Consider the following 27,167-nt stretch of genomic DNA (forward strand, 5'->3'; position numbering starts at 1 on the left):
CGCATTAATACTGAAAATGGAATGATATGCGGTCCCAGGTGTGTGTTACAAAGTATTTTAACACGGCTTCCAGCCAATCAGAATGAAGAACCAGAACTAACCGTTGTATAAAGAATCTATAGATCTGTGCAGTATTTGTGTTGATCATGAGAGCAAACACACTTTTTCATTGACTAAAATGATTGTTGCATCTTTGTCCATCCAGCAAGTTCAACGGAGTTGTAATTGACGACTGGACGACTCAGCTCATGTTTTCTGTTCCTCTTCTCAGCTGCAGTGACGAGGTGGATTCTTTTACCTGTGTGTGCGAGTTGGGATGGACCGGGGACCGATGTCAAACTGACATTGATGTGAGTCCATCTTTCTTCTTTTTTTAAGATATATTTCAGGGCTTTTCAGCTTTTTAATGGGACAGGACAGTTCGAGAGAGACAGGAAACGTGGGAGAAAGAGGGGAGGACATGCGGCACAGGACCCGAGCCGGGAATCGAACCCTGGTCCGCCGCGCGAAGGACTAGCCTTCATATGGGGCGCGCCTTACCCAGTGAGCTACCAGGGTGCCCCTGAGTCCATCTTTCTAACAGTTACACAGCTTCCTGGGCCATGTGACCCAAAGACTTCACATCCCTCAGATCTGTGGTATGACGCCCTTTCACAGCGTTTCAGTGAAAAGCTCAAACTGACCTATATCTCCTCTGTGTGGTCTTTTCCATCCACACGCTACATTAGTTCTTCCACAAGATCAGTCAGTTGAACTATGAAGATCTCATATATAAGCATGGAACAAATACCTGATTAAAAAAGAAATAGCTCATCCTAATCCCTAATTAATTTCAACCCAGCCACAGCTTCAGCAAGGCTGCTAGAGATGAGGCCCTGAGGCTGCTGAAGGTCTCCTGAAGACTCCTGTTGAATTAATAATCACATTGCTCCTATACAGTGCATCTCAGGACAAAGATTGCAGTTTACACATGATTGCCTACTGATTTGTTATATTGCTGTAGCTCAGTTGGTAGAGCGGGTTGTTCAGTGATCGAAGGGTCAGTTGTTCGAATCCCAGCTCCGACTGTCCACATGTCAAAGTGTCCTTGAGCAAGACACCTAACCCCAACTTGCTCCCAATGAGCAGGTTAGCGCCTTGCATGGCAGCTACCGCCATTGGTGTGTGAATGGGTGAATGAGAGGCCATTGTAAAGCGCTTTGAGTGGTGCTAAGGTGGAAAAGCGCTATATAAGTGCAGTCCATTTACCATTTACCATTTACAGTATCAAAACCAAAAGATATTTACATTCTAATCAGACAGCTCCCATCAGGTCTCACAGCTTAGTGTGTGGTGCAGGTTTCTATATTCTTGATATAATCTCTCCTGTTTTACTGATGTCGTTGTCTGGTCTGCAGGAGTGTGCCTCGAGCCCCTGTCAGAACGGCGGGTCGTGCGTTGACCTGGTTGATAAGTACGCCTGCTTCTGTGTGGGTGGCTACCGTGGCAGGACCTGTGAGTTGGACGTAGACGTATGTCTGGAAGCGCGCGGCGACATCTCCCTGTGTTTCAACGGAGCCACCTGTGTGGATGGAGAAGGGTCGAACTTCACATGCAGGTCAGTCAGAATGTGCCTGGTGTTTGATATGAAGACAGTACACACATGCATAACAGTGTTTGAGACGAAGACACCTACAGTACAACGGTCTTTGGTATGAATACACACCCACATAAGTAAACCCTACATATTCCATATTACACTAAGTGATACGAGAGTGTAAAGTTTGTTTTATCTATCAAATCTTCAATGTAGGCCAGAATAGTCATGCCAGGCCAGTTGACTGCTAGAGAGGCGCACACAGGTTAGGGCGAGAGAACCATGTTGTCCAGGTGGTCTGTGAGTGTTATCATCCAGCGCTGGTACTCCCTCACCTGAGTGATGCAGGGCGTCTCCGAGGGAAGCCTCTGACGATAGTAATGGTTTGTAGATTGGACACAGCAGGGGGCCCTCGACGTCTCACCATTAATTACATTGTCTGAGCTCCGGTCCATATGCTCAGATTTCGAGGCCTGTGCTTTACGGAAGGCGGCGCGCCCAGGTGTAAAGACATCCATAACGCCACCTCTCCCACTGAGTTCTTGATGGAGTTACAGGACTGCTGGGCGCCTTAGAGCAGCATCTGCTCCCGCTGATGATCCACTCTGCGTGTTTGTATTCTGCTCAGTAAATAGTGAATTTGCATGCATCACTGATAATGGCTTCCATTGGAATACAAATTGGGCTGTTCGGTTAAATTCATTCTAGTGGTGAATGGATACCCGATTTATTAAAAATAAACTGCAAACTCCTAACATCATTTGACATTGGAAATGAAGAGTAGAGATTAAATTCATTAAAATGTAGACCCTTTAGTATTTCGAGGGGGTGCAGGTGCTCAAACTATAAACAAGGTCAGGTTAGGGTCAGGGTTAGTGGGTCGTTGATACAGCAAATATTTAATCTTCCACATACCATCCATAGCACACCTGCAAACTTGTCACCTTTTGGCTACCGTCACCTTTGTTATGTCAAACAGGGTAGTTGAAGTGAATCTAGAGGGTTTTAATTTTGTATGTTGTCACCTTTTTCACTAAAGAGTTTGCAGGTCTGCATAGGAGAGCCTCAAAATAAACAGTTACCAATCAATACACATGATTAGAGAGGGGAGTAGAGTGTAAAGGCTGCTTTACAGGAAAACCTATCAAAACATTGTGTGTAATTTTGCCCACAAAGATTTTGAGTATATCGCCCCTTTAAAGAGTTTGAGTATAGTGTCCTTTGAGAGATTTTGGGTATTTTAAAGGTATTTCCAAAGCCCTGTCTCTCAGCTGTCCAGCAGGATTCATGGGAGACTTCTGTGAGGTGGATGTTAACGAGTGCTGCTCAGATCCCTGCCAACATGGGGCCGTCTGCCAAGACCTAGTCAACAGATACCTCTGCCATTGCAGACCAGGTAACACACACACACACACACACACCACCACCACCATTACCTCTGCCACTGCAGACCAAGTAACACACACACACACACACACACCCCACCATCACCACCACCACCACCACCTTTACTGTACCTCTGCCACTGCAAGTAGCACATGCACACGCGCACACGCGCGCACACACACACACACACACACACACACACACACACACACACACACACACACACACACACACAAGTGGATGCTAGGTGCATTCTGTACATTGCTCATGATACGATGCTGAATCATTAACAATAGTCACCTGGCTTCAGACAATGACACATCCCAGTTAGAGCATTGAACATTGGCGAGTTAGAACATCCTGGTCCTTTAGAGCTTGTATTGTACAAAACCATACAAATCCCTGATCCCATCATCCCTGAGCAACACAACATTTCTCTGTACCATCGTTGTAGACTGCCGTTGAAGTGGGACCACAGACAGTGTCACAAGGTTACCTCATTGTCTACATAGCTACTTAGCCCCTGCAGGGGACCTACAGTGTATGATTAGGGAGATGTGTATAGAACATTCTGGTCCTTTTGAGCTCGTAAACTAGAGCTCCAACTAAATACTGTACATCTTCTATCACTCCATCTTAGCCCATCCAATCAACTTCTCTGTTAGTCTTGATACCTTTTGGAGCAGTCAGCAATTGCCCATCGCCCCCTAGAACATAGCGGATATGTTGTATTTGGCAAGTCCTGTCTGAATGAGAACTTGGTTTGGCTATTGCTTGCAAGCTAGCTAGCTAGCTACTACAGTACTATTGGATGGACAATAGAACGCACTAATGTTGGGCAAAGCTGAGCAACGGAAAAATTGTTCTAGAATAGACTGGGCAAGGTAATAGTTAAAGGTTTGTATCAGGGCAGCCGCACTAATTTTGGCAGCTGGTGAGCAGGCAAATTAATTCTATAGAGCAGGCAGATGGAAAGCTAATGGCGGGGTTCGGAGTATTCTATTGGCTGGCAGTATTTTATATTTAAATCAGCCAAAACGTAAATGAATAAAAGATCTGGCCCTGTCAGGGTCTGTCTGGAACCCGTACCAAATATCAATGCTGTCAAGCCGACGGTGTTTGAGGAAAGTCCAGATAGAGACAGCAGACAGGCCAGATGAGGGTGGCTCTATTATAGTAAAGATAGCTGTCAACTCAGCCACAGTGTCACAAGGCCACCACGTGTTTACATAGCTGCTAATTAGCCCCTGCAGGTGATCCATTTACTGTAATCAGTAAGACATACAGTATATATATACATTCTGATCCTTTAAAGCGACTCTATTGTACAAAACTATTGTCGTCAACTCAGCCACAAACAGTGTCACAAGGTTACCACATGTCTATTGTCTACATGGCTACTTCATCTCAGAGCTGCTCAAAAGCCATCCGTGTCTCCCAGGGGAGTCATTTACAGGTATACCGTTTCAAAAAGAGACAAAGATAAAAAGACATCACTGCCCAGCCTCATTAAAATGTATGTGGCGTCTTGTAGCCTCTCCGTGCCAACCCTTCCGTCTGATATGTGTGCGTGCGCCCCGAGGCGGAGGCGAATGACCGCGCGGGGATGTGATTGATATTCACTTCAGAGGGTTTGAGGTGGGAGAGCCCTGGCTCACTGCTCTGCGCTGCTCTCGTCTGGCAGGTTGGACAGGCCTGCACTGCGAGGACGACGTTAACGAGTGCCTTCCTCAGCCCTGCGTCCAGGGGCAGTGCCTGCAGAACCAGCCCGGCTCTGGATACACCTGCTTCTGTCGGCCTGGATTTGTGGTGAGGATCGCCACCTTTTCTCTTCATCCTCCTCACTTCCCCCTCCTCCTTCTTCCTCTCCTTTTCTCCCCCTCCGTCTCTCTCTTCTCCTCCCTCTCGTCTCCTTTTACTTTTTTTTATCCCTTTTCCTCTCCTTCTTTCTCTTCTCTCTTCCTCTCTTCTTCCCTCTCTCTTCCTGTCTTCTTCCCTCTCGTTTGCCTCCCTTATCTCTTTCCCTCTCTTCTCCCATGGCGTATTTGACCAATCCACCTCTCTTGTCAGTATCTTTTTGTTTCTTTCTCTTCTCTCCCTTTGTTCTAGACCTTAATGGGTCTGTTATTTACCCTGGCTGTCCTCCGAGGGAGCAGATAGAGCTGCTATAGGAGATGTCAGTATAGCTGGAGGCGCTTCTGATAATGGCTCCTGCCTCCCTATACACAGCTCATTTAAACCCTTGTTAAGGCGGTCTGAGACGTGCGATGTTTGACTAATAATGTCTTCACCGATCCATTATTTTTCTGCTCAGTGGGTTTTCACGGATGCAAATTGCATCGAGTCTGTTTGAAAAAAAGAGGCAAACCTGTCACTCCATCCGAACGCGCTATCAATTAAGATCAGTAATCATATAGATGCTCTTTAGGTCACAGAAACACACTCAATCATGTCTCCTGTTGGTTTCGACTGCAGTGATGTCTAAATTGCTGTCCATATAAGAACCTTGACAACAATCAAGGTTAATAACATCTATTTATTTTGCATGTCCAGGGGCAGAACTGCGATCGCAACTACGATGATTGCCTGCTGGATCCCTGTCCGGAGGCCCATGTCTGCAAAGACGCTATCAACCAGGTCACCTGCCTCCCCCAGGGGGAAGACGCCCCTCCGAACCCAGACATCACACCCCCCCCCTGGGGCTACACACCCACGGCGACCCCGCTGGCACCCACCGGAGCTTCCCCCATGGATGAGCAGCCCCCAGGTAGGCAGCCAGTCAAGATGGAGGTCACCACTTAAAATCAGCACAGCTGGTTACCCCACATGAAGCTGTGGACATGTTTAATCTCCTGTGACCTTGTGGCTAAAGTTCGCTGACTGATGGCTCACATATTCGGGTATTCAGGTAAAACGTGCAAATTTAATGTGAAGCCGTTCCACACAAAGCTGGAATCTGTCTGTCCTGTTATTCGTGTCACCATTACGGGGAGTACAGAGCATTAGTCTGCCTGTCACAGACTCCATTTCATCAGCTAATGAGGTGTCAGTCCAATGAGAGAGCATAAATACAGGGACCTCCAAATCAAACTATTTCTCTTTATAGGGCGGCTGTGGCTCATGAGATAGAGAGGGTTGTCCAGGGATCGTAGGGGTGGCGGTTCGAATCCGGCTCCTCCAGTCCACATGTCAAAGTGTCCTTGGGCAAGACACTGAACCCCAAATTGCTCCCTATGAGCAGGCTAGCACCTTGCTTGGCAGCTGCCGCCATTGTTGTGTGAATGTGTGTGTGTGAATGGGTGAATGAGAGGCCATTGTAAAGCGCTTTGGATAAAAACGTTATATACTATAAATGCAGTCCATTTACCAAATATCTCTTCCAGCTTGTTCTGGAGATGGTCTGGGCTGAGTTTCTCAGAGGCATCGTAGCGCTACGTTCATCGTAGCACTATGATGAACACCATAGCTTAAGATGAACGTAGCGCTACGATGCCTCTGGGAAACTCAGCCCTGGTCTGTCTCTGCTATCTGCCTTACTTCTCTCACTGTAAAGTGTCCTTGGGTTTTTAGAAAGACACTATATCAATTTCATTTATTATTATTATTACTATTACTATTATAATTGTATTATTAGTATTAGTATTATTATTAGATGTCAGCATTTTGTTCAGCTTGCTTATTGTTTTGGCTCAAGGGTCCAGCGTCACAAGCACAGCACTTGAAAATACAATCAAATGTAACTTTTGCAAATGCATTGTTTAGATGGGGTTGTGATGGGGGTCATACTTTAAACATGGTCAACTCATGATTCAGGAAGTGGCTCAGGTGTTTGTTTTTTACCGACCAAACAGTGTTATCCATCATCACGATCAGATTCAGTCCATCAATCTGCCAGGCCAAATGGATGGAGTGCATACTGGCTAGATACTACTCCTAAACAGTCTCTCTTTCTTTGAAACTATCCATGGGGTCGTGAGTCAGACCTGTTCAACCGCATGAGCGCTTGGGACAATTGTGTGTGACACTTGAGAATCACCCAAGTCCCCGAGCATAATGGAGCCCAGGCCACCGCACCTGATCCGTCCGCAAGGAGGACAAAACCACCAGAGATATCGATTCGTTTGAGAGAAGAGTGAAACCCACCCACACCCAAAACACTCCTGTGGAAAACAAATATAACTCAGTATTCCTTTTTATGTTATTTTCTCTACCTCACCTTTGTATAATCAAATAAATAAGAGTTAAATAGGCTCCAGAAAACTCATGAATATCTCTGTAACTAGGTCACCATGTAAAATCATGGCTGTGCCCTTGGTGATGCTAGAAATAGATCCAGACGGTACTCGTTGAAACCCCAGACGGAGATGCTCAACAGCCTTTTAAAACACACCCTACTCTCTGGGAATATCAAACACTTAGAGAATACATTGTGTTGCTTCATCTCTCATATGACTTGCAGTGTTGAACGGAAGTAAGCAACAGTTTATAGGTGATATATATGTGAGAATTACCCTCGGGGGTGGCAGAAGAGCCCAGATACCCTTAGAAGTATTAATACTCGACTTAAATAATCTCTTATTAGACAAGAGTGGGGCATGGGAACACATTGCCATGTTGCTTGCCCATTTATAAAGGTTTCTCTTATTACATTTGACTTTGTTATGGATTGTGAGGTTTAATGATGTAAATATTGATCAGCACCGGTATTCACAATGCATTTTACCACCACTCGTTGCTTCGGGAGCCGCCATGTTTGTTTAGCGAGCGGCAGGGACACGAACCAATCAGGGGCTGCTTTCCACTGTGGGGCGGGACAGCAGTTAAAACGCAGTCCCTGATTGGCCCGGTATGGTCTGGATTTGGGGATAATGGCTCTGGAGGAGGCGAAGGCCAGACCGTTCTGCGTTAGTGAAACAGAATGTGAGCCCGTGAGAACGGGATGGTCGTACCAGCCTAGCTGCTAACAACACCACACACATTTACTTACACTTTCAAATAGGCCTTTTACATCCATAAACTCTTTTATGGATATACAAAAATGTACCTCTTCCAGTTCGATTTTATAAAATGTATTTTGTACCATAATAAACTAGAGGGCTGATTATAGCCTAGCAAAATCAATCAAAAACTCCTAATGGCTTAAATAAATAAATAAAAAAGTTTGGATTATGCAACCCCATTTAGTGCAAGTCATCAGAGTAATAGTGCTGTGTGTATTGTGATATGTGACTGAGTCATTTAAGTAGGCTAAGAAGATACTCTGCTCTGACTACTAAGCTGACTGTTATCTGTCAAGATTGTGCAAGTCACATGTACAGCAAGGTTAACTTTCCACTTCCAGTGTGAAGTAATTGGTAGCTTGATTAATAAATGCATTCTTTGATTTTGAAACAGTAGTCTTAATGTTATATGTTACATTTTATACAGCATGTTTTAAATGCGCTTTCAGCAATGGAATTCTTTTAAAGATATGACTTCAGATGTGAATCATAACCTAGCCAATGTAAAGTGACGAGAGACAGAAGGGGTGGGGGGTTGGGTGTTGAGGTGGTCTTTTTAAAAGTTGCTCGCAAGCCCCCAAAAAATGTGGGCACCCCTGTTATGTTTTACAATCGACGGTCCACAGTTACAGTAAATCTCCCGGTCAAGATCTGCTTTCTCCAGACACTGTGCTGTGAAATAGGTGAATACCATGCGTGACGTACCGGGGTCGGTCCCCTGAAGTAGGAGCATGGTTTCTTCACGCAGCAGCTCCTGCTTGGTTTAGCGGAGGCTGACGCCTGCCACTCTAGCAGCCAAGCTCACTGCAGATCAAGCATGATTTGTTGAAGCCTTTTCCCGGAATGATCCAGAAAGGCTGGACCTGTTATCTCCCAGCTGCTGAGGTGACAGGAATGAAACACCTTGAAATAAACACTTCGAAATGAACTTGTTGAGGAGGAAATAGCCAGATGGCCCAAATCCACTTGGCATGAACTGCCACCCATAGCAAGCCTACCATGTTTATTTAGCACATCTCTGAATCACAAGCTTAGTGATTAGATATTTCATCATTGAATTATCCTGTTTTATTTCAGCAGGGCTAATTGTATTATTTTTGGAGAGAAGGCCTTGCTTACATGTGATTTGACAATGGGCTAATCTGTGTGTTTTGCATCAGTTTGATGTACTGTATTCTTTTTCTTATAACCTTGCTTGTGAGTCACAGTGTTGTGTGTCGTTCGCTGGTTTATGAATATTCATGAGCTGGGGCCAGGCTGCGTGTGAATATCCCCGTCTTGGTTTGTCATCACAGTGGTGCTTCATGTTCTGGCTGTGTGTGTGTAGCTGTGTGTGTGTAGCTGTGTGTGTGTAGCGCTGCCCTCTACAGCAGGTCACACTCCACTGGTGCATGTCAGACAAACAACATAATGCTATCATTTTGTTTATGAGCCTGTGACTTGATTATTTGATAAGTATCTGACCTTATGAACCTTGTTAGGAGTGAAATGGATTGATTATGAATGATGGATATTAATAGGAAAGAATGTGTAAAGCTATGTAAAGCTTTATGTTTGTGCCACTAGGATCCAATTAAGTAATGGTGACATCTAAGAGGTTGTTGTTTTATAGTTGATGGTCTTTCATGGCTCGAACACAAGACTTTCATGAGATGCAGTGTTGTGTTTCTCTGTTGGTCAATTTTTATTCAGTTGCTTTATGTTGCCATTTTGATAATTGTCAACAAAATGAATTAAATCCCAAACATTGTCAGACTACACAGAGAAATACCAGGGTAAATTTTCTCAACAACGGAATGACAAATTGCCATTGTGGTTATATGATTCACCGTGAATCCTCACAGCTCATTTATAGGTTAAAGGAGTAGTAAAGGGAAAATGCATGTTTAGCCCTGTTTTAAGGTTACTTATGATCCTATACAATGGTTCAGATCAAAACGTTGACAAAACTAGCACTTTTGAGAAAGTCTGATAATTGCTCTACCACCGTTTTGGTCATACAATGGATGTGGGTGGGCACCGTGAAAAATCATTCAAAAACATGTTAAACTCTCTTTTTCAAAGACAAGAAGCTCTGATCTGAAGCTTTTGATCTGAACCATTGTATATGATCATAAGTAACCTTAAAACAGGGCTAAACATGCATTTTCCCTTTACTACTCCTTTAAGATAACTTTACCAATTGTCTTCCCTTCTGAATACAGGATACATTTTCCTACACGTCTTGAGCTGAGGCTCCTGGTCATTCATACAGGATGACCTTGCGCTGCCCTTAGGGCTGGGAGACATTACACGGGGGCCAAGAGGAGCTTGTGGCAATATTTTATCTGTCCCGTTGACAAGTTCAATCAGTCAGTCTATTACGCTGCTGGATAAATCAGGGGCTGAAGAGGACTCACATCCTGGCATTGTATTATAACGGGGACATTTAAGTCCATATCAATTAAATCGCACTGTCAATCACCAGATTTATTAATTGATTAAAAAACTCTCCCATCTCTCCTGAGCATATTTATTCTCTGGGATGGTCTGTGTCCTAACCTCTATGACATTGTGTTGTGGTGCCGCGTATCAGACACTAAAAGCATGGTAAGTGCCCTGTGAAACGGTTGTACATGTGTGTGTCATTTTGATTATTCTGACAGTCAGACACAGTTATTTAGCACTATAAACAAGCTCGCTCTCTATGAAGGCAGGGACTGTGGAATGACTTACTCATCCTCTCTTTGTGAGTCATGCTAACGCTAACGCTCTGGGAACAGTGTTCATTTCACCACACAGCAGGCGATATGTCTCCCATTGCTCCGAACTAGAGGCATTGAGGGTTTGGGTAAGAGTTGTGGGGAATCCTCAATTTTGATATGATGAAATATACAGTGCACTATATGTACTGTAGTATTGTATTATTTGCACTAACAGTGCTGTAAAATACACTTAAGTACTAGTGTCTAGCTTCTCCCATAGTCAAACATAGTTGGTACAGTATGTCCTTCAGATCTGACATGGATTTGTATGGATCATTTCCTGTATTGAGGAAGTTACTGCAGGCTGGTTCTGGGAGAAAAACATCTCTGTCTCTCTCTCTCTCTCTCTCTTTCTCTCTCTATCTCTCTCTCTCTCTCTATCTCTCTCTCTCTCTCTTTCTCTCTCTCTCCCTACCTCTCTCTCTCTATCTCTCTATCTCTCTCTCTCTATCTATCTCTCATACACACACACACACACACACACACACACACACAAGGTATAATATAAAATGAACAGCTGCTAATGAGGCATGTCAGTGCCTCCTGGCAACAGCCTCAAACTGCACCACAGCCCACATCAGACCAAACAAGGCTTTAACATTAATGAATGGATTTGTCTCCGAGGGGTAATTTTCCATCATCAGCATTGGAATACCCCCATCTCAGAACTGGAAAGAGAAGAGAGAGAGGGAGAGAGGGATGGATGTAGTGCTTCAGTGTTGTTCCTGTGCATTTATCCTAATGAAGTCTCTCTGTTCATGGATAATTCCCTTCTTAAGGTTTGCGGTCTTCTCCCCAGACAGACAGCGTGTCAGAGTGCCCCAGGGAGGCGGGGCTTGAGGTCGGCCAGTTAGCCTGTGGCCCTGGAGGAACCCGCCACACCAAATATTGATGGAGGTCTGACTGACAGCCGGTCGATTAGTCACGGCAACAACCTTAAAGAAGGCGTGCTTATTTCTCTGTGGTGAAGCCGGTTTAACAGTGATGGGAACAGGCAGGGCACCAGATAGGTGCAGCGTTTGAACCACTTTTTAGAGGATGGCCCTTTTCCCTGGAACAAATTGCTAACATTTGCCTCAGATCAGAAATACATTAAGCATGAGTTTCCCTAATGCCCTCCCCCCCCCCCCCCCAATTGCTCAAGACGGAGTCTTTTAAGCTTGTCTGCGTCACTACCCTCAATGAGCTCCCATGCACTGGAACTTCCACTGAAATGTCCTGTAATTGCCTACTGACATGGACGATATAAAGCAGTACACCATGCTATACAATGAGGCATGTAATAAACTGCTATGATTAAATTCCTTTCAGCTAGGCCTCTCCTCTCCTGCCTATATTGTGTCATTTACATGCTTCACAGCTTGTGGCAAAGCAATCATATTTACACCTTTACGGCTGGTAAATGGGGAAGGTGTTAGGTCGTTGAACAATACCGTGAGGGCCGATATTTTCAATGTTCCTTTTAAACCCTGCTGTATTTTTCATTGTGAAAGACCAGTCAGCCTGGTACTCTAAGTGTTATCATCATCTGCTTTTATAAAGCCTTGTAATGCACTTCATCTCCTCTAAGAATATAGGATTCAGAATAATGTGGCTTATTGTCAAATGGCGATGTCCCGATGCATGTGTTACAATATGTCATCCTCACATTCTGTGCAGTCAAGTCTTCCTAATGACCGGGCTGTCATTTAGGGGGAAAGGGGGAGACGATTCTCTGGACCCACAGCCCAGTACGGCCCACAATAAGAAGTTATGCTATTATGTAGGTCCCTTTTTCAATTACTAAATTATGATATAAATGTATACATTTCAAAAGATATATATACAAAAAAGGGACCTAGATATTAGGCTACTGGGATATGGTCCATGGTTGTGCTTCTTGAGAATCTGTGAGTTAAGTTATTTCTCCCGAACGGCAGCAGGAGACAGCACGTGGTTATTTGTTTAATAGAGAAGCGCAAACAATGTCAAAACAGAAATATAAATCGTGACACCAAAAAACAGGAGAGAGGCCAGGAGAGCAGATCAGGATCCCAGTATAATAGATGTTTTTTCTGAGGAAAGGTGAGAGCATTAAGAGCTAACTGGACAGTCTAGGCTAGCCAGCTACTTCACTACATTAGTGCGGTCAGCTGTGTGAAGCTGACATTACCTAATTGTCTACTGCTAGGTTATTAAAATCATCAACAGAAAAGATCAGTAAGGTTATAATTTACCTGTCATTAAAATATGCTGGAAAAGAAAAATCCAGTAGCAGGAGGACAGATTTTTCCATTCATGTTTAATAAAACATATTCATCAGTTCCATAAAAAAATATACATGATTGTGTATAAAAGCAATATGAAATTGAACAATCAAACCTTTATGGGCTGTTACTCCAGAATCAGCTGGGCCTCAGACCCAGACCCCCCCCCAGCACTCCAAACATGCAGACCCAGACCCCCCCCCCCAGCACTCCAAACATGCAGACCCAGACCCCCCCCCAGCACTCCAAACATGCAGACCCAGACCCCCCCCCAGCACTCCAAACATGCAGACCCAGACCCCCCCCAGCACTCCAAACATGCAGACCCAGACCCCCCCCCAGCACTCCAAACATGCAGACCCAGACCCCCCCCCCAGCACTCCAAACATGCAGACCCAGACCCCCCCCCCCAGCACTCCAAACATGCAGACCCAGACCCCCCCCCCCAGCACTCCAAACATGCAGACCCAGACCCCCCCCCAGCACTCCAAACATGCAGACCCAGACCCCCCCCCAGCACTCCAAACATGCAGACCCAGACCCCCCCCCCCAGCACTCCAAACATGCTATTGATGGTGAGTGAGTGAGATAAACATGGTTGGCTATTTTGCCTTATTAGTGAACTGCTGTACCATTGTTGGCAATTACTTACATGACTTATTAGTCACTCTCAGCTCTTTCAATTCTGTGATGAATGGTATTTATAAGCCAATTTAGTTTTGTTTTCATAAGCCAATTTTGTAAAAAAAAAAAGAAAAAAAAGAAAGTTAATTCAAGACTAGGAACTTCTTCATCAATAATGCTCCATAAAAATAAAAATTGGGTGTACTGTGTCAGGTAATGTCTAGAACATAGAGGAACAGAAAAGTAAAGGATAAAATTATAATATATAGTCTAATAAAAAAGTCAGGGGTGGGGGCCCACACCAATATTCTTTCAGGGGAGCCAGAATTCCTAGAACGGCCCTCAACGCTCCAGAGACATTAGAACTTAAATGTTCAATCAACGTCTAAATGTGAAAGCTTGGTGTGGAGCACTGATATGTATACGTCTTCCATCTGTGAGAGAGTGAGCGTCCCATAACATTCATAGAAGCTTTCAGAGTTGGATCCTAATCACAGTCTAAATCATAGACTCCCAGATTGAGTTGCGCTCAGTTAAAAAGTGTGGTTTTGCCATGCCCTCTACTTCAGAATCGAAATTCATTCTGCTGGTCCAGACAACCCAGTGGGTATGGAGTGATGTGGATCATGACATTAAGATGTGTGTAAACAGTACTGCCATGTTTAGTACGCAGTGTCATCACGGCATACTAAACAGCCTCATTTTGATATTTCACCCGTTCAGCTCAGTGTGGAGAAAACCGCTACAAGGAAGTAGATTTCTGAATAAATCATTCACGATGTATAGCACCTATAAGACGCGTACGCATCACTCCAAGGACTGGATTGCGGGAAACTGGATGTGCTGATAGGATGTGATTAAGTTCTGTCAATTTCCAAACCGTTTTACGCTGAATTATTGCCACTAAGCACTCTGGTCTCTTCTCCCCAATCTCAGGATATGTCCAGTACTCCGGCCGGTCCTACCTGGAGTTTGAGGGCGTTGACTTCGGGGCTCTCAACAACCTGACGGTGAGGTTCCAGACCCAGGAGGCCCAGGGGACCATCCTGTACTTGGACCAAGGGCCAGTGAGCAACGGCTTCTTCTTCATCAAGCTCTTTATTCAGGAAGGAATGTTACAGGTCAGAATGCGTTATTTACTCCCACATCCTAATGCCAAGTTCAGTACAGTACGCCTACAAAGCTTGGTTCAGGCTCATTATGTAGAACAGTATACTGTATACCCATTCACTACTTAAGTGTTGTTTATCCCATCCCAGTATAGATTCACAAATAATGCTCAGCTCAGTGCATAGATCATAGAATATAAAAGAATAGAATAAAGCATCATTATAGCCCTTCCCTCTCTGGTACCAAAATCATTTGACCGCCATATCCGATCAGTATTTTACATCGTCCTAACTTTCCTCTCTGAACTCTAGCCCTAACTGACACCATTCTCCCCTAACCCTAACCCTAACCCTAACATTCCTCTCTGTACTCTAGCCCTAACTGACACCATTCTCCCCTAACCAAAACCTTACCCTAACTTTCCTCTCTGAACTCTAGTCCTAACTGACACCATTCTCCCCTAACCCTAACATTCCTCTCTGTACTCTCGCCCTAACTGACACCATTGTCCCCTAACCCTAACCTTAACCCTAACTTTCCTCTCTGTACTCTAGCCCTAACACCATTCTCCCCTAACCCTAACCCTAACATTCCTCTCTGAACTCTAGCCCTAACTGACATCATTCTCCTCTTAACAATGTTTAAGTATGCCTTCTCATGTAACCAAGAGGAGGGGATCAGAAGAATCAATACATCCATCCGTGTCGATGACGGCGAAGCCTACATTGTTTATGTCAGGTGGGTTAACCTCCTCATACCTGTATATCACAATAGGCTTGCTTTTCTGACTTGCAATGCAGTGGACGTGAAGAGAATCCTAAAACGTCCACCCCCTGTGTTGTCCTGGAATTGTCAAAACACATTCTCCAAAATGAATGACAGGAGTTGGTTTACAAAATGGAAAGTAGTTAGTGCCTTAAAGCAATATGTAAAAGCAGCTTGCCTTTAAAATAGTCCTGCCCTCAGACAGCTGAGGCGTGATCCCAGGCCAATTATTCATCTAAAGTGTATTAATCTGTCATATCTACTCTTCAATGGAATAAAAACTACCATCACTGAAAATGCAACAGCAGCACAAATCAATCGTTCATAATGCCACTGTGCCAGCCCTAAAAGAGCCAGCAGGAGAGAGAGAGAGAGAGAAAGAGAGAGAGCTGTGTGTCTGTGTTGGGGGCAGGGTGGCTATGGCTATAGATCCTCCTCAAACCCCCAAAATAATATTTGCAATAGTGCAGTGTCTACAATAGCATGATGTCTATTAAAAACAAAACAAAAACTACATTTTATGTGATGCGTTAGGGTTTTTCAAGAGCATCAAAGCATAGGAAATTATAATAATATGATGTCTATAATATGTCTATGATAGTGATGCATATAATAGTGAGGTCTAAAATAGTGATGTCTATAATAGTGATGTCTATAATAGTGATGCCTATAATATTATGAAGTCTATAGTGATGTCTGTAATATTGGTGTCTATACAGTAATGTCTGTACAGTAATAGTGTGATGTCTATAACGGTGATGACTATAAAAGTGATGTCTCTAATGGTGTGATGCCTATAATAGTGATGCTATAATAGTGATGGCTATAATTGTGATGTATATAATAGTGATGCCTATAATAGGGATGTCTATAATAGTGATGTCTATAATCGCAATGTTTATAATAGTGATGTCTATAATAGTGATGTCTATAATAGTGATGTCTAAAATCGCAATGTTTATAATAGTGATGTCTATAATAGTGATGTTTATAATAGTGATGTCTATAATAGTGATGTTTATAATAGTGATGTCTATAATAGTGATGTCCCTCCACCGACGACAAAGAGGTCACACGAACCGCCTCGTTACAGGTTTTTAATACATCGCCCCCTTCAAAGACAATTTCCTATATGTTTAATAGAAATCCTGTGGGTCTGGCTTCTCAAGGTCTCCGTGAGCCGCTGCCGTGCCTGCTGGCTGCTAGCCAGGGCGCTCTGGCAGAGCGATCCTGAATTAACCACCCCTCCCGCTCTGTGCCACCCGCCTCTTCCTCCTCCAGAGGAAGGACTTAGGGAGCTCGGGGTTACTGCCCCGAGTGGTGAGCCGGCAAACTCCATCGCCTGCAAATTACAGGCTTAACAAATCAGGCTAGATTGCTTGCTGGACCTCCCGCCCCATCCTCCTCCCCCTCCTCATCTTCATACCCCTCCTCATTTCCTACTTCCTCCTCCCGCTCCTCCTCCTTCTCTCATCCACTTCCCTCCTCCTCCTCATCCCTCTTCCCCTTCCATACGGAGATCCGGCGAGGTGTCAGGAGGTGGAGGAGACGAGGGCTGCACATCTGTGAGCAGATTCGCCTCCAGCTGCACATAGTTAGCCCAGAATCTGCACTTAGATAATTATCTTCTCTCCCCTGTTGTTTGGACGGGGGAGAATTAGTTTCGGAGGGCTCCCAGAGGCTGACAGAACCATCCAGAATAGAACATTCTAGACACACAAGAGGTGTCGTCAGAAGAGAATAAAGAATGAGGATGAGAAGTAAAGGATAGCATGTGGGCAAGGGAGAGGGGATGAATAACAAGTACGATTCGTCCCAAGCTCTCTTCTGGCTATTTGTTTAGCTACTTGCTACTCTTTATGGATAGAATTATAATAATCTTATTATGACTACACTGTTGCAGGGATAAATCGGCATTAAAGGACTAGAGAGTCTGAGCTGTATTTGCAGGACGCCAGTCCTCCCAACACCATCAGCAGAGAGAGGGGTTTATATCTGATACCAGGTCTATCTCAAGTACATTCCTACTTTCATATTATATATATTATTATATCTGAGAGATTGATAGCAATCAATTTTCTTAATAGACTTTCACTTCAAATCTCCAGGTGAGATTTACAGTTACAAATTCCTACTTGTACTGCGTGTCCAGTATGTCCTGCTTGCAGACTACGCTTCTAAACTGCTGACTAGGATTACGACCAAGCCTGCTAAACAGACAGAGAACGGAGCTGCTTTATTCCCTCATTACCAAGACGCCACTAAAACCTTTGAAAGTGAAATTGCAGAATGTATATCTTGTATAACAGTGAGAAAGCATGAAATGGCAATGCAAGTCTCAGGATGATGGAGATGATTACATTACATAATGTATCAATATCATGACACGAATTTATCCGATCAACCATAAAACCCTGGAGGACATTATACAATTTCTGAAATCCTCCTCCTTTTGCCTTTATATTCTGCCTACAGGCCTTTTCAAAAAATGTATCTAACTGCATGGCCTCTGATTTACTACAAATTGTAAACACATCTCTTCTTTGTTTTCTCACAAACCCTGAAAACTGCAGTCACCCACTCTTAAAAAATAATCATCTAGACACCTCACAAATGAACAAATATAGGCTCATATCAAACCTCCCGTTTTGAAGTAAAACCTTTGAAAAAGCTGTTTCAACAGCTGAACAACTTCCTGGCACTAAATAATTATTTTGATGTCTTCCAGTCAGGATTTCTCAGGTCATCTGGCACAGGTCTGCTTTTTGACCCCAGAGTTAAAACTAAACATGGAGAAGCAGTGTTCAGTTTTTATGCTCCACATATCTGGAACAAACTTCCAGAAAACTGCAGCTTTGCTGCAACTCTCAGTTCTTTTAAATCAAGACTGAAGACTCATTTTTGCCGCTGCTTTTTATTAAATTGAATAATTATTAATTCGTACACTGCACTGTAACTTTAATTCTTGTATTTAATTTTTCCTGCATTGTTTGCTTAAATATAAACACACTCATAATGTGTTTTTGCATTATATATATATATTTTATTTTTTTCCCTTCAGGGTGCAGAGAGGGAAGAGAGGGTGGGGAGGTGAGGTTGGTGCATGGCACAACCACTGGTGGGTGGGGGAAAGATCTGATATCGTTAACTTTCTTGTCAAAGAAGTTGGTGAAATTGTCAGGGAGAAGGGAGTAGTTGGGAGTAGGAGGTGAGGTTGGAGAAGTGAAGAGAAAGTTTGAAGAGTTTTTTAGGATAATAAGCAGACGTTAGAATTTTATAGCAGAAAAAGCAGCTTTAGCAGCAGATAGGGAGGAAGAGAATGCAGAAAGAGTGCGGATATTGTCTGTGTCGCTGGTAGGAAGGGGTGATTACATGGGTCTCCTTCAAGGGAGGCCTGTGGGGATTCAAGTGGAGATTAGAGGTCACTTGACAACAACTAGGAGAAGGCTGGTCACACAGAGATTCCCCCATACTGCAGCTTTTCACTGGTTCTTTACAACGCCCATAAACATGTTTTATAAGGAAGTTACTACTGTAACAACCAAAGAGGAGGCGAGACCAAAACAAGAAATCCAGTTCACAGTGGTCTTTGATGTAAACTTGATACTTTTTGACATTCCTTGTCAAAAGCTTGCCGTTCTTTTTCTCATGTCTGAACAGAATTATCCCAAGAGGAAGTTATAATTGTGTGTTCTCTGTAAGCTTGAGGGTGTCCTATTGTAGGACCATATCTTCCTTGGTTTTCACTCTGTCTTTCTTTTCACTTAACATTCAGTCTGTTTTGGTGAATATTAAAAAGGGGAAAAGGTGATGAAATAGGCATTTCACTTTTAAAGTAATTGTGCGTTCCTCAGGCAATGGTAAACTAACATATTAAAATAAACAGTTTAGCCATGTCCGTTAGTGATATTTATCAAAAGTAAAAAGCAATTAATTAAGATTAACAATCATTATGTAAACAGATTAGCACAAATAAAATGTTTATTTAAGTAATGCAGAGATGATTGGGCGCACCTTGGGAAGCACCTTTGGCGCTTTTTGCAAAGCATTTCCTCCTTTATCAAATAGGTCATACTCAAGATTCAAGTGTCATTAGTTGAACCATATCTTGCTTTTCAAGTATGTTGTTGTGTATGTTGTTGTTTTCTATCCACTCATTTCCCCCCCCTCCCCCCCAGACAACGCCTGGCCCCATGCGAGGCAGAGGTGATCGTGTCTGGCTATAAAAGGGTCCAGAGCAGACCGAGTAATTACTGGTCAGGCCTGACCATCCAGAGGACCAACCACATCTTCATAGGAGGCCTGCCTCACAGGCTCCTGCCTTACCAGGTAATGACTAGTCTCCTACATAGACACGTTGCTCTCCAGGCATTTACTATGCTCCCAGCCAATCATCTCCAGACATTCCATATGCTCCCAGCCAATCATCTCCAGACATTCCATATGCTCCCAGCCAATCATCTCCAGACATTCCATATGCTCCCAGCCAATCATCTCCAGACATTCCATATGCTCCCAGCCAATCATCTCCATGCATTTACTCCCAGCCAATCATCTCCAGACATTTCATATGCTCCCAGCCAATCATCTCCAGACATTTCATAATACTCCTAGCCAATCATCTCCAGACATTTCATATGCTCCCGGCCAATCATCTCCAGACACTTCATATGCTCCCAGCCAATCATCTCCAGACACTTCATATGCTCCCAGCCAATCATCTCCAGACACTTCATATGCTCCCAGCCAATCATCTCCAGACATTTCATATGCTCCCAGCCAATCATCTCCAGACATTTCCTGTTTGCTACCAAACATGATTGATGGGAAGAGATACATGTCTTTAGAGACACCCTCAAAGGAAGATCTTTCTCCGTTTTGAACTCAAATCAAAAGCGCAAACTCAATACAGTTTATATAGTGCAAGGTTAAGATAATGATCTACTCTATAACAATCATGTTTTATATACTACAAGCATGTTTTATATACTATACTACCTGTATATGTGTTTGATTTCATCTCATGTGGTGGTTTCATTGTACAAGCCACAGAAAATACCACTGTGAACCTTCTGTGACCTTCTTTAATTTCATTTCCATTTGAAATTGTTTTGCAATCTGATGTTGTGTGTAGTCAGTTCCTCCTGTCTATACAGTATGTACAATCATTTTGAACTTCAAGTGAACCATCCCTTTTAAAGAAGACATAATGGCCGTCATGACAGTTATTGTATGTACTGTATGTATGAGGTCCTGAGGGTCAATGGCCTCTCAGATAACCCTTTATATAGCCCTGCCACTCCTGACATGATGAGGCCTGCTGATAGAGTACATTGCATTATATAGAGACAGGGCTGTCACATGTAGCTATTGCTATCTATTTCAAAGCTATAATATATATATATATATATTATTTTATTTTTTTTCCCTTCAGGGTGCTGAGCCTTTCCACAACTATACTGGCTGCATTGAAATAATTGAAATTAATAATCTGAAGGGATTCTACACATCCAACGCCGTTGCCGGGAGAAACGTAGACAACTGCAGGTAAAATAATTTGATTTTCAAAGTCATCGGCTTAATACGATTTTTCGTCTTTGGAACCATCTTTCCTCTGGTGTCATTTGGTTTGGAAGAACTTTCTGTTCTCTTGGCACTCTCTCTCTCTCTCTCAGACACACACACACACACACACACACACACACATACACACAAGAGCCTGTGGGTGTAATATCGCCCAATCTCTGATGTCTAGGTCAATTACTATAACAGGTCTGGAACCGATGATGTCAGCACAAGGTGTCTTGTTAAGCTGGGTTCACATACAGCAGGCGATATGGTTTTAAATAATCTTAGAACATAATTTAATTGTTTAACAAGTGCCAATTGGAATGATGAAGGTTCTAATACTGCTGTTTTTAAGATTCAACATGTCAAATCTCATGGAGAGACTCGGAATGAGACGGATGTTTTAAAACTAGCGTCTCGGCTGTATTTGAACCTGCCATTAGGGAGTGAGATTGTAATGGGTGAAGGATTGAAAGTGTGGGTGTAGGCCAGTATACCTATACAACACCATGCAGTACAGAGGCTTCAACTGAGCCAAATTCAACCAATGCATATATTTATGCACCAAATCAACCAAACCAGTAATTAGTTAAACAGTAACCAATGCATGTAGGAGATATTGAGAAGCAAGATATCTCATATTTATACAGTCCACATATTAGCACATATGAACTAGATCGATAAATTCAGATGCTGAGCCCATCAAGTCACTTGACCACATCAATCAATTCATCAATGAGCAATCAACATGAAATCATGAAATCAAATGTGATGCTGCAACATTTGATTTAACTCTCAGACTGATTGTGGAGCTGCGAATCCCTCCGGGCTCTTGGAGAACTGGATGGTGTTCAGACAGTTAAGCCGGATTCATAGTCGACGTAAACTTCATAAGCGCAAGCTTCGCAAGGCCACGCAAGATCACCTTGCGTCCTTTCGTGTGTCATGCCGAAATTTGTCACTTGACGCAAGCAGTAGTGCAATTCCTTGCGTTTCCACAAAACAAAACACAGAACGCAAGCTCTCGAGTCATGTTGGAGCTTGCGTTCACAACGTAGCTTGCGTTGTTTACGTCGACTATGAAATCAAATCTCACAATCAGCCAGACTGATTGTAATGTAGCTATGCATGCCATTAAAGTCCAAAACCATGACTTAAGAACAAAAGAAAGAAATGTCTACTTTGTATGTAAATAGGGGCAATCGATTCAGTTGTTCAGGAAAGCATACATATTTTGGAAAGGAAAAAAAGATGTATTCTCTAGTGCTTGCTGGCTCTGTGCTGCTTTTTTTTCAGAGGGATGTTTGACTTAATCCACCCAGTGTGAAGAGGTACCAGGCCTGCTACCTTGAATAGGGCTGCCTTGAATGCAGCTACATTGAATTGAGGCTCTCTTGACTTCTCTTACAGGTCTGGTTTTCATACAAATGCCACAGAAGCTTCAACCAGACACCCAGTCACACCCACCCCCCCGGGCAGGGTGAACCTGTCTGTGTGGACCCAGCCACCCCCCACCCCCCCGGGCAGGGTGAACCTGTCTGTGTGGACCCTGCCACCCCCCACCCCCCCGGGCAGGGGGAACCTGTCTGTGTGGACCCAGCCACCCCCCACCCCCCCGGGCAGGGTGAACCTGTCTGTGTGGACCCAGCCACCCCCCACCCCCCCGGGCAGGGTGAACCTGTCTGTGTGGACCCAGCCACCCCACACACGGCCCCCGCCATGCCACCATGCTCTCTGTCACAACGGAGGAACGTGTCGGGAGCTGCTGCTGTCCAGTGGAGCCCTGTCCTTCCTCTGCGACTGCCCCCTCCACTTCACCGGACGCCTCTGTGAGAAAGGTAGGAAAGGAATCAGGAATGATGGTGCGTTCGTTTATAACTGGGAGGTGGCAAATTGCGACTTGCTACTAGGAATGATTATATAAAACACCGTATGAACTCGCACTTCCTCGTCGCAAATTCTGATATGTTTCTCAGCCCCCAGTTGCCGGCTGACGTCAATATCATATCATATCATCATCATATCATTCGCTATAGCTCGAATGCACACAGGTCGGAGGTAGGTATTTTGCCACTTGCGACTTGCCACCTCCGACCACAAACGAATGCACCATTAGAATCAGGAATCAGTATCACAATCACCTTTATACTCCCAAGTACATCTGCATGTCCCTGGAATGCGTCCTGGTGTAGTGGGGCTGTTTGACGCACAATGGACAGACAAGGCTGCACATGTCCATTGTAACACATGAAGATGAGTTTGTATCACATGATATAGCATACACAGGACAACAACCGACAAAACAACACAGTTGTTGTGGAAACATAGTGCAACAACATCTCAGAGCGTCTCATGCCCTGCTAGATCTGCCCTATTCCACACAGGGACTCAAGCGAGGAGATGGAGATCGTACTGTATGAGGGACAGGGGGAATATCTCCACGAGTCTGCTGCTTCAGCCAGTCTAGAAAAACTCCCCACTCACATCATGCCAGCGTTCCCATGACCTCCAATAGAGTAGCATCAAGAGGCGAGGGAGGGTCCACCGATGGCACTGCTCAAGCATGCCGAGCCCACAAGAGAAGACATCGTTTGCAGCAAGTAGTTAGGAGGAGGAAGGAGTGAGGCTGAGCTGGAATGGCGAGCCAGGTCGATTATTCACGGTGTGATTAATGTGAACATCCTTAGTAGCGGTGTGGACCGTCCTCGACCTGGCGGTGGTCACCTTCACCACTCCACAAATAACAACAGGACCTCGGCTTTACTCATGCTCCATATTCACAATATGTCTGACTGTCCACACCCACACCCTTCACCACAGACCACCCATCACCACAGACCACCCAGACCACACGTCACCACAGACCACCCATCACCACAGACCACCCTTCACCACAGACCACCCTTCACCACAGACCCCCCATCACCACAGACCACCCATCGCCACAGACCACCCTTCACCACAGACCACCCGTCACCACAGACCACCCCACCCATCACCACAGACCACCCGTCACCACAGACCACCCATCACCACAGACCACCCCACCCATCACCACAGACCACCCGTCACCACAGACCACCCATCACCACAGACCACCCATCACCACAGACCACCCGTCACCACAGACCACCCATCACCACAGACCACCCATCACCACAGACCACCCATCACCACAGACCACCCATCACCACCCATCACCACAGACCACCCATCACCACAGACCACCCGTCACCACAGACCACCCATCACCACAGACCACCCATCACCACAGACCACCCATCACCACAGACCACCCACAGACCACCCACAGACCACCCCTCACCACAGACCACCCTTCACCACAGACCACCCATCACCACAGACCACCCACAGACCACCCACAGACCACCCTTCACCACAGACCACCCATCCCCACAGACCACCCCTCACCACAGACCACCCATCACCACACCCACACCCATCACCACAGACCACCCGTCACCACAGACCACCCGTCACCACAGACCACCCATCACCACACCCACACCCATCACCACAGACCACCCGTCACCACAGACCACCCATCACCACAGACCACCCATCACCACAGACCACCCTTCACCACCCATCACCACAGACCACCCATCACCACAGACCACCCTTCACCACAGACCACCCATCACCACAGACCACCCTTCACCACAGACCACCCATCACCACAGACCACCCATCACCACCCATCACCACAGACCACCCGTCACCAGAGACCACCCGTCACCACAGACCACCCATCACCACCCATCACCACAGACCACCCGTCACCAGAGACCACCCGTCACCACAGACCACCCATCACCACCCATCACCACAGACCACCCGTCACCAGAGACCACCCGTCACCACAGACCACCCGTCACCACAGACCACCCATCACCACAGACCACCCTTCACCACAGACCACCCGTCACCACAGACCACCCATAACCACACCATCACCACAGACCACCCATCACCACAGACCACCCATCACCACAGACCCCCCATCACCACAGACCAGCCATCACCACAGACATCACCACAGACCACCCGTCACCACAGACCACCCATCACCACAGACCACCCATCGCAGCAGCCGACCCAAAAATACTGTCAAATACCTGAGGTTGATCTCACCCAGTGCAATGACACCAGCGCATCAGTTCCAGTGCCCCTCGATTACATTCAAATCATCTGTCATTTCACCCCAGCTGACCAGCAGAGAAACGGAGATACTCAGAGAGAGAGAGGAAGTTCCACCCCAGTGCCTGACACCCATGTATCATACTGCCTCCTCCCTGGCTCTCACAGACCAAGGACACTGCCTTGAATTCCCCCCGTGACAATAGCATTGTGCTACATGCTCACACAAGAGCAGCCTCTTATATTCATGATATTCATACTGATGCCTCCCTTCCCCAAGGGCGCTAATAGCCTTTTCATTCTATTCCTCTCCTCCTTTGCTGACTAAACGCATCTCAGTGATGTCAATAAGCCAATGCATTGTTACAGGTACTGTAATCTGCTGAGCCATGATCATTTCTCTCTGCTGATACACGATCAGACCTTTTGGCGCTGGTGCTTCGCTGTTATACTCAATAATTCTCCTGGCTCTTATAGTTTTTTTTGTGTTTTCCTTGTTTAACAGAAAATAGAACACAGCCAAATATTTTTGTTGTTGTTCATTAAGCTGACGCTTCAGATGGTTTGTTACACAGAACCATCTGGGAAGGTGTCGTTGTGAACTGTTTGGAAAAGTGCTAGCACTTTCAAAAAGACAGTACTTGGCAGGTGATTGGATGAACCATCTATCACATTCTATCATGGGCTAACTTCAACCAATCAGATCAATGAACCATATATTGCTTCTCGCTGTGCCACACCTAAACCGGTCCCCTAGCTGCCCGTACTGTAGTTCCTTCTCATACTGTAGGATGCTGATTGGCCTGAGGATTTATGTAGGAAACAGAATGTGAGCTTGTGAGATCAGGATGGTCTCACCAGGCGAGTTTTTCACTGGAATTTAATGCTAATCTATGATGATAATGTCTTTTGAAGAATTTGGTTTACAATTCACATGTAGCCTTTCCAAGTGACACTTCACTGTTTGCTAACCACTCATTAAATTCAATTATTCAATGTAAACAGCTTCCTAAACCTTAAGATTTGGTAAATGGTAATGGTAAAAGGACTGCACTTATATAGCGCTTTACAATGAATGCCTCTCATTCACCTCATTCACTCACACACATTCACACACCAACGGCGGCAGCTGCCATGCAAGGTGCTAGCCTGCTCACTGGGAGCAATTTGGGGTTCAGTGTCTTGCTCAAGGACACTTCGACATGTTGTCAGGAGGAGCCAGGAATCGAACCAGCGACCCTACGATCGTTGGACGACCCGCTCTACCTCCTGAGCTACAGCCGCCCCTTTTTTAATCTGAAAATTAAAACTATGTTAGATGCTAGATGGCAATCTGAATAAATTATACAGATAGAAATGTCTGAGCTTTTTGATCCGACAGTGATTTCGTCGCGGACATCAATAGCGAGAGTCATGTGACCGAGTGATTTGGGTTTGGGAGCTTATCAGAGAAGCAGTGCAGGATTATCAGACAGTCAGAGCGTGATGGTAGCCCCCGTATCTCTGACCACCATCTTGTCTCTGAGTTTCACTAATTAGAGGAGTGGATGAGTCAGCTGATGCACCTCCACAGACAGTGGACCGCGATTAGTGCTCTTCACCTGTCTCTTATTATGCCTTTCAAATCCCACATCATTCAAATCACATCTTGTACCGAGGATGTAAGGACAGGATCAGAGGAACAATTAACTTGAGTCAGCCGGGTATAACGGAGTAAATATATACTGATATTGATCTTCGTAACACAACCTTCATTTGCCCTTTTGCTACATCCACTTACCCCTGAAGATCCCCCACCCACTCCTCCTCTCCCCCTACCTTGTTCCACCTCTGTAGTAACCTATTCCACTGCACCATAATACAGTACCATATAACAACAGTATTTCCTTTGTAACTACAATGTTGTTACCACAGGTATCACGATGTCGTTACTAGTTACTGTTCAGTGTTGCTGTTTCATTGCGAATAAGTCCCAGTAGCAACATCG

The sequence above is a fragment of the Borostomias antarcticus genome, assembly GCF_949987555.1.
Source record: "Borostomias antarcticus genome assembly, chromosome: 25".
NCBI lineage: Eukaryota > Metazoa > Chordata > Actinopteri > Stomiiformes > Stomiidae > Borostomias > Borostomias antarcticus.